We start from the raw sequence: 16,619 nt of genomic DNA on the forward strand, positions 1-16,619 counted from the left end.
AATTTTAAAAATTAACAGCTTATTAGCAAAGTACTAAGGGTTACCATCAAACACTCTTTGTCATATTTTTCTTCCCATTAAAATGAAATAAAAAACAACCCAAATTGTTTGAGAATACTTTAATAAGGTCGTATCGATTCCACAATCTCTTTGTCAATGACTGCACCACAAGGAATGACAAGTGTTTATTAATAAAATAGTCCACCAGATTGTTGTGCTAATACTGAAGACCCTGTTTAATAACTTCATCCAAAAATTGAACTGCTACTTAAATGGAAAATTCATAGACGGATAATAACTCAATTTTTTAGGCAACAGATCCCCACTTGGAATAACCAAATCAGCCCACGAAGGTTTTAAATTCACATTAGGCTTTTGGTCCATCAAACTTCTTGCACATGCCTTGCACATCAGTCCCTTGATTGCCATTAGGCCCAATTATATTAAGACCCGTTGGCCCACTTGAATATTGCTCCATTGAAAGCAGAGCTCGCTGCCCAAGGCCCGCACGTTCCTACTCACCCTCCAAATTCCGATCCAGCATGCGAGACCCACCATCTTGGGCTTGGTCTTGAAGCAGCCCAATAGCAGCACAATGGCGGGGCCCTCCGTGGCCCATGTACCCTCCTACATGTTCGGTTGACATATCATGGATGATGAGTTGGAAAGCAAATATTTTATATCCACATATATATATATATTAAATATAAATATATTTTTGTAATTAAAACATTGAGAAACTCAAAAAAGAGAGAGAACATGGTCCAATAATTAAGAAAGAAAAAAAAAAAAAAAGGGAACAAGATATTGTTCAAGAGATGGTCTTAGCTACTATTTTTAATTAGATGTGTGTCACAAACGACTTGTGGAAGCTTTGGGAGAAATTGTTTCTTCCGGTAAAGAGGCCAACACATGGTCGTTTGTGGGGCATGCTTATTGGGCCATCCCTTGGTCTCCTAATCAGCAGATAAGTAAGGGAGAGATTTAAAAGAAGAAGAAGAAGGTTGTTTATGCATGGGTTAATTCATGCTTCTCTCAGCTATCTTCTACTCATGCGCTGCAGCTTCTTATTCTTACATTCTTCTTGCTTCTTGTAAACTGATTTTGGCTCAAAAGTTAAGCTAGGTTTTTGTAAGATGAAAGAACACGACAGGTGCTAGTAGCTTGGCGTTTATAGGCTGTCATGGGATAAAGACAACGAGTTATGTTTAGAAGACTTATTTAGTGTGGACAAATTAGATCTTCCACAACTTGAGGAGGATTTAGTTTTAGTGTAAAAATAATTTCTACACCTACCCGACATGAAACCTTCAGGTGCCATTCATTTACATATATGTGATGTAATATTGTGCTGCTTAAACAACCAAGTTTCATATTGATTTTGTAGTATTTAGCTACATGTCTCTGATGTGAGAAAACTTTTAAAATTACATATGTGTCCATAGGACACTTCCAACAAACACAACAATGGAATTATCGAGTGGAAACGTCGTCGTCAAGTCATTTGGAGTTTCCAAAAAAGAGAACGATTAAAGGATTGATGAAAATTCTCACACAAATACTCTGATACTTAAGTCAGACAATGAAAACACTAAAGACTTAAAAGTCATATTAAAAATAATATCAAATATGTACTTTTTCTAGAATGAGGACCTCTTTATTTATAGAGGAGCACAAAGTTTTCCTAAATTCTCTAGAATTAAAATTCTTATGATAATGTTTATCTTGATAATTTAAAATTTATTAGAATTAAAATTTTTATGGATAACATTTATTCTGATATTCTAAGATCTTATTAAAATTAAAATTCTTCATGGATAATGTCTATCCTTTTTGTATAACTCTCGAAGAAATTTTTTAAATGTTGAAGTTATTTAGTTTGTGTGTTGTGAAGGACCTCCCCCTCGAATTAGGTGAAAATTACACCCTTTTAACAAAAAAAAATTATTTTTGGCTTTTATGCTTTTTTTTGTTCTTTTAATGTGTTCTTATCTATAACACATTATACTACAAAAAAATAGGTATTTCGCGGCGATTTTTTTTGCATTTAGCGGCGGTTTTTAACCGCCGCTAAATCAGCCGTCGCGAAACATTTAGCGGCGATTTTGACCAACCGCTAGAATAACACCCACTAATGACATTTTTTTGCGGCTGTTTTAAAACTGCCGCAAAATTAGTGATTTAGCGGCGGTTTATAAAATATATAGCGGCGGTTTTCCAATCGTACAAAAATAAAAAAAATTAAAAATTTTAATTTTAGCGACAGTTTCTAAAACCGCCGCTAAAATTAAAACAAAATTAAAAATTTTAATTTCTTCCACCCGCCCGCCGGCCCGCCATGTGGCGAGGCTAGAAATTAAATTTCCAGCCTCCCCATCCCCAGAGTTTCGATCCCGCAACCTTTACTGTGCACGTGTGTGCGCGCGATCGTCTGATCTGCCAAACCCCCTTATTATATAACCACATATATAAATTATATACCAAAACTACCACTACTTTCCATAATTATATTTTATATTTTTTAATATAAATTAAAAAATATTAATTAATTTATTATTTTTTAAAAGAGTAAAGGAATAAATTAAAAATAAATTAATTGAATTAAATTAACTAAATTAATTGATTAAAAATAAAAAAAATTATATATTTTTAAAATTATTAAAATTTTGTTAAATTTATTTTTATTTTTATTTTTTAAATTAAATTTTTAATTAACTAGTGGTGAACCATGTGATATATGGGAGAGTTTAATTTAAAAATAAAAAAATAAATTTATTATTTTAAATAATTTTAACAGAATTGATAATTATAATTTTTTTTAATCTTTAATCATGTTGAAAAAATTTAAATTTACTTAATTATTCACTATTCAATATACTAATGGAAAACACTTTTAATTTAATATACTGTCATTCAATTAATGTATTAAAGAATAACTAACATATTAAATAGGTCACTTGAGAAAATACTTATAAATTTTTTTATTATATTATATTTATTTATAAATAAATATTTTCACTTCAAAACGTTGGTTATTTTCTATTTATTATATGATAATTATAAATATAAATTAAAACTCTTAAATATGAGTAAGAATAAGTTTTTTCAATAATAACAAAATTTAAAAAAAATAATTTTGATTTCTTCCATAGTCTTAAAAATGTGATCTTTTAAATATTAATTAGAATTAAAAAACCGTAGCATTTGACAACCTTAAATAATTTTTTATGAATTTGTTAAGACATCACATTTTCAAAACTATAATATAATTATTAAATTAATTAATAATTAATTAATCACTACCTTTGATTTAATGCAAGTTTTTGAGGGAAAAAATTCATCATTGATTGACACTTGGCAAAATACTTTATTTGACTATCATATTTTAATATTATATAAATATACATAAAATAAAGATATAAAAATAATATTTTAAATAAATGAATAATTTTCTATGACTTAATTAATAGTTTAAGTTGTCTATTAATATTTCTCATAAAACTCATGCAAATTTAATACAAAACAATTAGCATTGAAAAACTTGTATATTTAAAATTTATTATTAATTTTACAATAATTAGTACATATTAATGTAAATTATGTAAATTATTAATGTAATAAGTACTAAATGCAAATCATTAATGCAAGTTTTGGGGAAAATTTTTATTACTAATTATTTCAAAGCAATTGAAAATTTTAAATTATTAATGTAAATTACAAAATATAAATTATTAATACAATAAGTATTAATTGCAAATCATTGATTAATGCAAGTTTTGGGAGGAAATTTCTTTTTTCAAGACTATCTTACTTTTATATATATAAATATGCAAATTACAAAATGTAAATTATTAATGCAACAAGTACTAAAAATGTAAATTATTAATACAATTAGTATTAATTGCAAATCATTAATTAATGCAAGTTTTAGGAGGAAATTTCTTTTTTCAAGACTATCATACTTATATATATATAAAGATGCAAATTACAAAATATAAATTTGTAACGCCCTGTAAATGCCAATTTAATTTAATTTTGGGGTGATTTAAATTAAAAGAAATATTAAAATATCTTGTTGATATTAATAATAATAAGAAGTATATTAAAAGGGGAGTAATAATATATTAATAATAATATTTAACCATAGTTAATATTAAAAGGGGACCATGGCTAATATCTAATTAATATGTAAGGAATTGAGAGGGTTAATTTATAAGTTCTGGAATGTCAATTTGCTGGAATGTCAATTTGCTTGGAATTAATTAATAAGAAGTATAAAGCAGGCAGCAAGCGGCTACTTTAATTTTAAGTGATAAGCTGAAGCAAATTAGCATTGAAGGCACAAGTGAACCTTTAATTCCTAACATTTGAAGCCAAAGCGGCGTCGTTTCCTTAAAGAGGCTGTGGCCTCCAAAGCTGGTCCAAGCAGCTGCCACGCAGCTGCTTCCCATCCATTCCTTTGGCTTATATTTAAGCCCAAATTCGGGCGCATTTAACTGCAACAGAACAGCCAGCAATTGGAGAAAAAGAGCAGCGTGCGCGGGAGAGAAATTGGGAAAAATTGGTGAAGAAATCAAGATTTAATCAAGTTTAATTCGAGTTTTGATTAGCCAGGTATGTAGATAAGCTAGTAATAAATATTCTGTACGGTCAGAATTTCTTTTAGAGTCTAATTTTGGCAATTAATTGGGATATTGCAGTTTGTATAAATTTTACCGTGTTGAGTCGAAACGAGCCTAAGGATATCTCTATTAAGGCAAGTTCTTTTCACCCACCTCGTCGTTACTTTCGTTGTCAAATTATTTGACCTCCCTTCGTTTGATTCGGCTGTTAATAAATTATGGGATTTAAAACGGTGTGTTTTAAAAATTTAATTTATTAACCGGGTCTCGAGGGTTTTATTCATTGATTGCCTACGGAGGTTTGTACCACCCCCAAATCTATGGGAATGATGTCGTACTCACCCAGGGCTAGGTTCTTAGCTGTTGGGTATTATTATTGGATTTTTGATTATTTATTGGTCAGAGCAGTTGTGCAGTGAGGGCAGTGATTGGCTGTTCGGTGTAGGTGTGACTGTCGTACGGTCTGTCTTAGGCCGTCAAATGGTCTCTCTTAGTCACTGACTGCTGACCGGTGCCAGGCACTGCTGACTAGCTCTGCCATTATGTGATTATAGCATGCCTGTTATATTTTATTCTTGTTGCATGGTTTGATGTGCAAATGGGTACGGGCTACATATTGGGATTATCATGATTTGGTTATGCTTGGTCACGGATATTCTAGTTGGCTAGGTTGCATCCAGCACGGGCATATGCATCGCGTGTGATTTACTATGTGGGCGGAGCATGGCCTGATGCCTGGATGTATGGGCGCCTTGTATCATGTTGATGCTCAATACGCCATTGCATTTTATGTGCATTGCATGGATACTGGTATTATTTAGTTCTCGGACGGGAGTACCGTTCCGAAGGAACCTTTGGCTCGGTTGTCGGGAGTACCGGCAGGGATACGGGTGACGGGAGTACCGACCCAGGACAGTGCGCACAGGCTTATGGAGATATATGTTGTCTTCCAGGGCAGCGGCAGGTTGGTATGGGACTTGGGTGCCAGGTGTCTTATGTGGGCCCCAAGGACCGGTATGTGCTTTTATTTCGCGGCACTATTGTTTGGTTGCGTCACATGGCTTGTGTGTACATGTGGGTTTGTATTTGGGGTGATCTCTTCTTCGATTCATGTTATAGCCTTCATTTTCATATAAACTTGCTGAGTCTTGCGACTCACCTTGCTTTCCATCATTCCAGGTAAGGGTAAAGCGAAGGCCGAGGGCGAGGATCGTGCCATCTAGCAGCCAATCGTGTTGGTAAGGTGTACAGTTAGCTGTCCCTATCATCTCCGATGTTTTGTTAGAGTCGCTGTCTTTTGTTTTTGACTGTGCTAGGTTGTCATTTGTACCTCCTATTGTTGGCACAGGGTCTGTATGTATTTTTATATACTCCATGACCACTGTATCAGCGGGGTACTTGAGGGCATGCATGTTTACCGTTTTGCTTCCGCTGTTAAATTTCTTATTTATGCATGCCAGGGTATTTTTGTATTTTGTCTATTCCTCTTCCCTTCTGTGAGCGCACTCGTTCGGATAGACTTGGTGGTTGGGATATCCGAGCGGGGGTGCTTACAAAATTATTAATGCAATAAGTACTAAATGCAAATCATTAATGCAAGTTTTGGGAGAAAATTTTATTACTACTTATTACTTCAAAACAATTGAAAATCTTAAATTATTAATGCAAATTATAAAATGTAAATTATTAATATAATAAGTATTAATTGCAAATCAATAATTAATGCAAGTTTTAGGAGGAAATTTTTTTTTTCAAGACTATCCTACTTTTATATATATAAAGATGCAAATTACAAAATATAAATTATTAATGCAATAAGTACTAAATGCAAATCATTAATGCAAGTTTTGGGAGAAAATTTTATTAATACTTATTACTTCAAAGCAATTGAAAATTTTAAATTATTAATGCAAATTACAAAATGTAAATTATTAATACAATAAGTATTAATTACAAATAATTAATTAATGCAAGTTTTAGGAGAAAATTTCTTTTTTCAAGACTATCCTACTTTTATATATATAAAGATTTTGTAATTAATTTAAATTAAAATTTTAATTTCTTTTTAAGATTTTATATTTCTTTTTATTAATTTAATTCAATTTAATTTTAATTTTAAATTATTTAATTATTTTTAAATTTAGCGACGGTTTTTAACCGCCCTTAAATTAAATTATTTAATGAATTTATAATTTAATTTTAATTTTAAATTATTTAATTATTTTTGAATTTAGCGACAGTTTTTTAAAATGGCCATTAAATTAAATTTTTTATGAATTTTGTGGCGGTTTTGAAAACCGCCGTAAATATTAATTATAAATTATTTAATTATTTTTGAATTTAGCGGCGGTTTTGGAAAAACCGCAAAAACCACCGCTAAATTTAATTTTTTAATGAATTTTGTGGCGGTTTCGAAAACCGCCGCAAATATTAATTTAATTTTAATTATAAATTATTTAATTATTTTTGAATTTAGCGGTGGTTTTTCAAAAATCGTCGCTAAATTAAATTTTTTAATGAATTTTGCGACGGTTTCGAAAATCGCTGCAAATATTAATTTAATTTTAAAATTTAAATTATTTAATTATTTTTAATTTAGCTGCGATTTCTCAAAAATCGATGCTAAATTTAATTTAATTTTTTAATTATTTTCTAAATTTAGCGACGATTTTTTAAAAATCGCCGCAAAATGTTAAAAAAACAGCCGCTAAAATAGTATTTTGCGACAATTTACAAACCACCGCAAAATTTCATTTTTTGAGGTGGTTTTAAAAACCGCTGCAAAAAAATACCGCTAAAAATCAATTTTTTTGTAGTGTTAATTGTAAAATAAAATTGATATAAAAATTCTTTTGCAAGAAGAAAATCAATTTGGCAATAACAATGTACCACCTGCTCATTAAATGGTTGTCAATACATAAGGTAACAGGACCGAGAGTTGGCTATTATTTCAAATATTTTGTTACAAAATTCTTCACTTAGGGGATGTTAAAAAATTCTCTCTCTATTGTCCAGGTTTGATAAAAATTTAGGGGATATATAGAGAATGAATTAATTGTTTTTTTTTTTTTTTTTTATATTGTGCTCCAACCATATGCTTTGACGTAAATTGCTCTTAAATTATGATTTTAAATTTTGGGTTATTATATATGTCTAATTACCATTTTAATCTTTTGCTTTTGTTGGATTTGTATGTTGATTTACAATGAAGCTTCTATAAAATAGTGTATTACCTTTGAATTACTTATTTCTTTTCATTTTTGTTTTCTTAGTCTTTTCATTATTCTTATCACTTTATGTTTTAGGTAACATCTTTAAATGGAGGCATGACTAAGTTTATTTCTTGTCTTTTTGTCGCTTTTTTAGTTAAAGATTGTTAGAATCATTACAATTTTGAATATCTAACATCTATATATCTATATAAGAATGTTTCTAAAATGTCTATACAATCATAAAATCAAAACTCTTCTCATCTTTTGTTTTCTTTGAGGGAGTTGGGTTTATTTGATTATGTTTTAGATGCAAGTGGAAACCTAAGATTGGATTAAGAAGAATTTTGGACACTTATTTTAAAAGATTATATTTATAATTTGAATAGTTAAAAGATTATATTCATTTATAGAGAGACGAAAAATCACAAAACAATAAAAGTGAAAGATAATGTGTATATTTTTATTTGAGTATTATATCTTTAAATTTATAGGTTGAGAGGGAAAGGTAATAATCACATTTGATAAGTAGTTAAGTGTTGATAAGATCAATCATTTTGTAAATCATGATAAAAGGCAACTTATTCACTAAATCACTACTTTTCACTTGGTTGACTTAAATGTTGGTTAAGAGTCTATTAGCCCTTGATAGATCATCTCTATTTGAGTGAGTCTATTGTTAAGAATATTTTGTTCTAAAGAGTTTGTTATTTTTAAGAGTTTATCCTCAAAGTTATCATAGGTGTGGGTGCGAATACGAATGCATTAATGACGAACAGGTAGTCGTGATTGTTGTTTTCTCTTGTTCTTCTTCTTTCTCTCCTGAAGACGACCATCGCAACTAGAGAAGATAAATATGTGGTCGCGATGGTCATCTTCTCCTATTCATCTTTATCTTTTTCCTGTTCATTTTCTCTTTCTCAAAAACGACCATCGCGGCCAGAGAAGGTGAACAGACTACCATGATGATAGTCTTCTTTTGTTCATCTTCTTCCTGTTTGTTAAGTTTAAGGGTAAGTAAAATAGATTTTGATGATAATAAAAATATTTTTATGATATAAATGTAATTTATTAGCTTTTTGTGATGTAAAAGATATGTTTTTCATGTCTATATATCTTAAGTCAACTGATGGTTTAGCCTAATAAGTTGATTGAAGTGAGACATGATGTTTAATTTTCATCGTATGCCATTTATGTCGACTGAAGTTATTCCTTAGTCAATTAAAGTTGACCAAAATGTTTGGCCTCTTATTTTAGGTCAACCTAGCCTTCAATTGAACTTATGCGAATGGCTACTGGACAACTTCGATCAACCGAAGTTGTGTCTTAGGTCAACTGAAGTTCAACGATCGTTTATGATTGTCCTCGTTTTCTGCATCTCTTTTTATTGCATACCTAATTGTATATTTTCCAATATATTTTTTACCTTGTACCTCAAAATCATGATCTAATTTTCTTATGCAAAAAGTAAAATCTCTTTTTTTAAAAGGTATTTTGACTTTTCCTTTTTTTAAATTCTTGTTTCTAACTTGAGTTTTTTGTCTCAAAAAGTTTATGGATAATCTTGTTAATAGGTTGTTGATTAGTGGTTAATTTTGTAAAAATTTTGTTATAATTATACCCTTCTTTCGATCTTAAATATGGTTTAAATTAGATATTAATATATATTTTATGGTTATATGTAAATTTAAATTGAAAGATGAATGAAATGAAGTTCTAAAGTAAATAATAATAATATATAAAATTATATATAATACATATATATCATTATATGCATGCATGTAATATATATATAATATAATCTAATATATATATATGTGCCATGTGTAATACATATATATAATATATAATTTATTAATAACATTAAATTATTTTTATTTTTTTAGGCATGAAGAATTCAAGCCCATGAAGACTTAAAGTCCATGAAGAATTCAAGTCCATGAAGAAATCAAAGCCATGGAGAAATCAAGTCCATGAAGAATTCAAGCCCATGAAGAATTAAGGCCCAATTTGAGCAACCCATGGAAAATATTATTTGGAGAAGGCTCAAGGATTATTTTTAATCCTAATGAAGATTAAAAACCAATTTATAGAAATCTATTTTTATTTTTTATGTGAGAGCTTTATTAGGTGTGTTTTTTTAGCTAAAATCCATTTAACTATTAGGTGGATATTATAGCTAAAATCCATTTAACTTTATGAGTGCTTTATTAGGTATGTATTTTAGCTAAAATCCATTTAATATTAGGTGTGTATTATAGCTAAAATCCATTTAACTTTAAGTGTGTGAGTGCCCATTAGATATAATTATGTCTAATTGAATAATTGAAATTGTGTGGTTTGTATTGCATCTTGTGGCCTATAAATAGCTCACTTGATTGCATTTGTAAGTGTGATTATTATTCTTGAATAAAAGTTTAGTTGTTTCCTTATAATTCTCTCTTTGAGAATTGTTCTTGTTCTTTCTCATTTTCTTTAGTACTTTCTCTTATAATCTTACTTTTTTTTCTTTCTTCTTTTAAATTCTTATGTCATTTATTATTACTTTATTATTCACCGCCTAAATGGCCGGTTAATTTGTGCCCTTTAAATTTCTGTAATTTTAATTCTTGTCATTTAATTATCCACCGCCTAAATGGCCGGTTAGTTTATGCTTTTAAATTTCTTGTCATTTAAATTCTGTTATTTAAATTACGTCATTTAAATTTCTGTCAATTAACTTTCAAATAAAAATGAGTAGTTAAATCTAATCTTGGGTTAAGGCTGTTGGAAATGTATGCCCTAAAGACACGTTTTGTTTAATTTATGGTAATGATGTTTCTTTTATTTAGTTTATGGCACATATATTATTTGCATTTAATTGTTGGAAAGGTGTCCATGCTATTAAGTAAGTGATTCATGTGATGGGTCGTTCTTCACAGTTAGGCATGAATCATGGGTACTTAATAAGCAAGAAAATATAACTCTTGATCTTTTGATAGAACTGGGCATTCTATCATGATAAGATCATTGTGCAATAGATCCTAATGGAGGATGGCTTGCCTTAGCCAGTAAACAGTCCGTTTACTCTAATTGTACAAGCGCATTTGGAATGCGTAGAGTGGACCTATGATAGAAGCTAATGACAAAGTTCTAATTATCATGGAGCTAGTCTATCACTGCTACTACGTGGACGAGTACTCTAATACTTGAGTATTAGTTGGTGGTCTAGTGAACCTAGAGCTATATTCTTAGATTCATTGTAGGTGAGGTCTATCAAAGATCAATATCCTTTTGAGTTGGGAGTATGGTTTCTAATTAGCTAAGACAGACTAATACAAGATAGTTTCTGTGATTCACCCCCTTGTGATTGTCCAAGAATAATCGAATAATCCAGGGCCCTGGGAACGTGACTTAAGAGTGTGTGCTTCTGGGTAGCTCCCAGTGATAAGCAAGTACATTCGAGTAGTCACGGATTATTGGACTAGTGATCTAAGGATGGTAGAAGTCATTTAGAAAGGTGTTAGTACATTATTCCTTTCTAAATGATGGGTGTTACGCAGAGGGGTATTTTCGTCATTACACTAGTAGGTCAAAGACATGGCATATGCAAAATTATTCGTGGGGTCAGTGTTACCATATGGTGATAGTTGGAACACTTAGAATGACAAAATATAGCTACTAGGTAGCAGGGATATTTTGGTCATTTTAGTAGCCGTGAATAATTTGTCTTTTGGTCCCCGGGGTAGCTTGATATAACTCATGTATTTTTTAATACATTTGGCTTGTTGGATGAATTACATTGAGAGAGAATTATTTTATTCAGAATGGTCCATTGGGCTAGAATAAAATAATAGTTCATTAGGGTTTTTAATTAATTAATTGGGCTAACCCAATTAGAAAATTAATTAAAAGATCTTGGCCCATTAGGGTTTGGCCCACTAGGGTTTTAACCCTAGGGTTCTCCCTATATATATCTCTCTCTAGTTGTTTTTTTTTATCCAAGTCGTTTTTCATTCTTCTTCACCGAAGAAAGGCCACGAGTTCGAGTCATACTCCGGAAGATCGAAAGGGTGCGTTTGAGTTCTGATGCGACGAAGTCGAAGGCTAGCAGGACAGCCGTCGTCTCCACAACGCGAGGAAGCTCCCATCGCTCCATTCCGTCCGGTAATCCGCCGCAAAAGTAAGTCTCCTAGATTCTTATCAATACGAGGAACGGTTTTGATTTTAAACCGCTTCCGCTGCATGCTTTGTTTCCTCGTTCATGATCCTTCAAAGGCAAGGACAGTGTCCAATGCCAATGATTTCCAAAGAAAGCTGCGCTTTAAATAAGTAACATTAATTTAAATTTCAGTATGAGTGTGTATTAATTATTAAAAAATCACTAGATTTGGATTGGAGCGTAAGCCTAACTTAGAGCTTTCATGCCATGTATGAGAGTTACTAGAACTGGAAACGCTATCATACCCAAACCCGGATGATTAATTTAGTTGTTTTGTATATTAATTGTAATTGGATTTATGGTAGTTGCTTAAATTAGAATCCCGCATATCATGTATGGGGATTGCTTAACCTAGAACTATCATCATCTCTAATTGCATTTAATAACAAACCCTCATATCTGAAATTAAATTAATGTTGCTAATCTTATATGCTAAAATTTGGGAATCAACGGGTTGGTACTGAAATTGTCTTAACTCAAGCACTATCCAAATTCATATTTTTACGTTTAATGTTTATTTCAATTTTTGCCTTACTTTATTTTCTAGTATCTGTTGTCTAAAAACAAAACCATAAAAAAATCTTGTTGTCAATTTGTCCAAATGCGTGTGCGTGTGTGTGACATTCTTTTTCTTTTGCCATAAATAAATCTCTCAGTGGACGACCTGGATTCATCCAGAAAATATAAATTTAAATTTGGACTACAACTGCACTCGTACACTGGCGAGTATAAACCTCTCACTAAAATAAAAAAAATATAAAAGTTTTATTATGATTTGTTTTTATTGTGTTTTAATTGCAGGGTGAGAGTGCAGTCAGTTGTCTACTCAACTTTCTCATATTAACTTTTTGTTCAAAGTAATTTCTCTAATGTGTTTGTTGGCCAAGATTCCTACAGTCGATGTTAGGTGCGTTTCATAGCCCAAATTTTTCAAGAAAAAAGTAATTTTTTTACCCATTTTCCAACTTTTGCCTTGTTTGACAACATTTTTTTCCCAGGGAATTCATTTTCTCATTAAGGGTCATGTGAGGCTATTTTCCTTAAAACCATGAAAATCAAATTCTTAAGGGGGGAGAAGATGGAATTTTCCTGGCAATTGGCAATTGAGAAAGACAGTGGGTGGGCGGTAGTGGGGATGAGGGAGAAGGGTAGGTGGGTGGGGAGGGTTTGTAAATTATTTTATATTTTAATAATTAATGAATATAAATATATAAAAAGGAAATATGTCAAAAATTACGTATAAATTATTTTTTTGAAAAACAAAAAAAAATTAATTTTGTAGTTTTATTTCTTTGAGAAAATAATTTAATTAATTTAAAATACGTTATTATTTTAATTTTTCTGTACAAAATTTAATATTTTTAATACATTTTCACCATTGAATTCCATGGAAAATGTGTCATTTTTCGTGAAAAATAATGCCTATCAAACACGAAATGCCAGAAAAATGATCAAATTCTATGAAAAATATTACCAATCAAACACCAAAAGATGGAAAATAACATCATTTTCTAGGTAAAATATTATACCAATCAAACAGCTTAAACTTTCAATTTCCAAGAATTCATTTTCTCTGCAATTCAATTCCCTGGAATTCATTTTCTTTTCACTCAAATTCCACCATTACAATCAAACGCACCCTTAGAGATTGAAAAAGGCTAAAGATTTTTCAATTTTCAAAATCATCGTTTACCCTTCTATGTAATAGCTAGTTATTTGAACATGTCTATATATATATAAGATGAGTATGAAGGCTTCATTGTAGAGAATAAACTATTGATAGAGCAATCAAACAAAAGTGAGAAAGTTCAAGAGTTGGAAGTGTACTAGTTGGTAGAATTCTCAACTATTGATAACTTATTTGAAAGTGTCTTTGGTTGTAAGTTCAAGAGTTGTAAGTGGTTCTTGTTTTGGCAAGGGATTGTATGTTGATTCTAACTCCAATTAAAAGCTAGTGTTATATTCTTCCTAGTAGAATCTCAAGCTCAATCTTGAGAGAGATGACTAGACTCTTTAGAACCGAACCTCTATAAAAATTCTCTTGTTTATTGTGGTTGATTGATTTAAATTTTCATATACTTGCCCAATTACATTTTATTAAAATCACAAACATTAAAAGTTTTCAACAAAGAGCTAAAATTATAAATTTTCAAAAAACCCAATTCACCCCTCTTGGGTATTTTTCTGGGCAACACTATTTTTTTTTTCTCTCTCTCTCTCTTTCTCTCAAACAACCATCGTGGCTAGAGAAGACAAACAAGCAGTTGCGATTTTCTTCTTTTCCTATTCATCTTCTCTATCTTGAAGATGACCATTGCGATCAGAGAAGACGAACAGAAGGCCATGATGGTCGTCTTCTCCTGTTCGTCTTTGTCTTCTTCTTGTTCATTTTCTTCTTCTCTTAGACGACTATCACAGTTGGAGAAGACAAGCAAGCAGCTACGATGGTCAGAAACTACAATTAATGCTATAAATAGTGACTACGAAGAGTTGACAGTAGTTGATGGCAGTGACGAAGATATATATATATAAATTTATTTATATGTACATGTAGATCCCACATATATTATTAATATATTACACATGACATGTCATGTAAGCTAGAATGCATGCCCCCTAAATCAATTTTACGTGAATGATGAAATTACACTCAATTGGGACCAAATTGCCAAAATCGAAAGAATTGGATTAGACTATAAATTCATGAAAAGATTTGGATTTCTTTTTTACTATTAACCCAATTTTAACAATTATAAACACCAAATTCATCATTCTCTTTTGGATGTGTGGTGCCATTAGATTACACAAACCCAATAATTGGTATTAGAGCTTAGCCTCATTTTTCTGTTTTTTCAAGTTTAATCATCGAAGGAAGATCCTAAAATGGCACAAGTCATTGCAGCTCAAAACTTTGGAAACCAAAGCACTTCAAGACCACCATTCTTAATTTGATGGATCAAACTATGAATATTAGAAGAACAGGATGTCATGCTATTATAGATGCAAGATTTCAAGGTCTACGACACCATCATGAATGGAATCACAATTCCTATAATGGAAAAAAAATGAGGGAATGGACTGAAGAAGAAAAGAAGATTGTGGAGACAAATGCTAAGGCAATTAACATCCTCTTTTGTGTACTTAATCCGAATGAATTCAACCTGGTCTCCACATGAAAAATGACCAAGGAGATTTGGGACGAGTTAGAAATTACTCTTGAAAGTACAAATCAAGTTAAAAAATAAAAGTAAATTTACTTATTCATGAGTATGGGCTTTTTTCAATGAAATCTTGAGAATTTATTAAGGATATGTATACTAGATATAATGATATTTCATGAATTTGGAAGCTCTTAGCAAGAGTTATTTGAATGGAGAGAAGGCCAGAAAAATACTAAGGAGTCACCCAAGAAGGAAATCCCAAGGTAACAACTATTCAAGAGATTAAGGATTTAAATGTTATCTTTTGATGAGTTGATTGGATCTCACATAACTCATGATTATATCTTCAAAAAGGGACGACAAAATTTACAAATAAAAGAAGTATTGAAGCTTGACAGGAGATGGATTTACAAAGTTTTACATAATTCTTTCTTAAGTTTTATTGTACTTTATTTTTTACTCTTATTTTTTTTATCAAGACTATTTTATTCACTGTAAAAATTTATTCAAGCCTTATTTTAGATAGATTTCTAAAAGAGCATTGAGACATTTGTACCTCTTGTTTTTGTATCTTTCCTAACTATTTGTGCCAATAGAAATAGCTTAGAACTAGTTGGTATAAAAGTTTGTGATTTGTAACTTATTTTATAGTGGATTGGAATCTCTAATAAGAAATTAGAGTAGTGAATATAAATGGGTTGAGACAACCGCTCTAAATTCTTTGTGTGTCTCGCATATTTTGATTTATACTTTATTGCTCATAATTCATTATTTTCATATTTTAGTTGTAAACTTTTAAAAATTATAAATATTCAATTCACCTCTTTTTAGTGTATGTTGCCATTAGATTACACAAACTCAACACTTATGTGATATCTCAAAGAAACAAAATAATATTTCTGCATTTTGGTTAATAACCCAAGTTTTTATCCCTTTAACAAGAAATCAGATAATAATATGAATACAATCTAGTTATGATATATTCATCTAATATTTTAAATTTGACTTATCTGACATTATTATCATTATTATTATTGATGCTATATTATAATTAGGTTGATTGGAGTCCAGTCTCATTTACGATAGGATTGAGCTTCCTGTGCACTATGCTAGGTAAGTAACACATTACCCAGAACAAATTTGTAAATAATTATTATGTAAATTCCCTTTGATTATATTTAGATAAGAGTCTATCGTTTGAAATTTAAGATCTACTATTTGAATACACTTTCTTAAAGAATTTTAAATTTAGATTAAAATAGTTCATCAATTTGAATCCAAAAAATATCATCATAATTTAAAATGTTGCTATTCAAACACAATTAGGGGTGTGCATTCGGTTATAACCGAACCGAATCGACCAAAAAATACTAATCGAACCGAATCGATCTGCATGCGATAACCGAACCGAACCGACCGACTAATC

This window comes from Diospyros lotus, chromosome 3, assembly GCF_014633365.1.
Source record: "Diospyros lotus cultivar Yz01 chromosome 3, ASM1463336v1, whole genome shotgun sequence".
NCBI lineage: Eukaryota > Viridiplantae > Streptophyta > Magnoliopsida > Ericales > Ebenaceae > Diospyros > Diospyros lotus.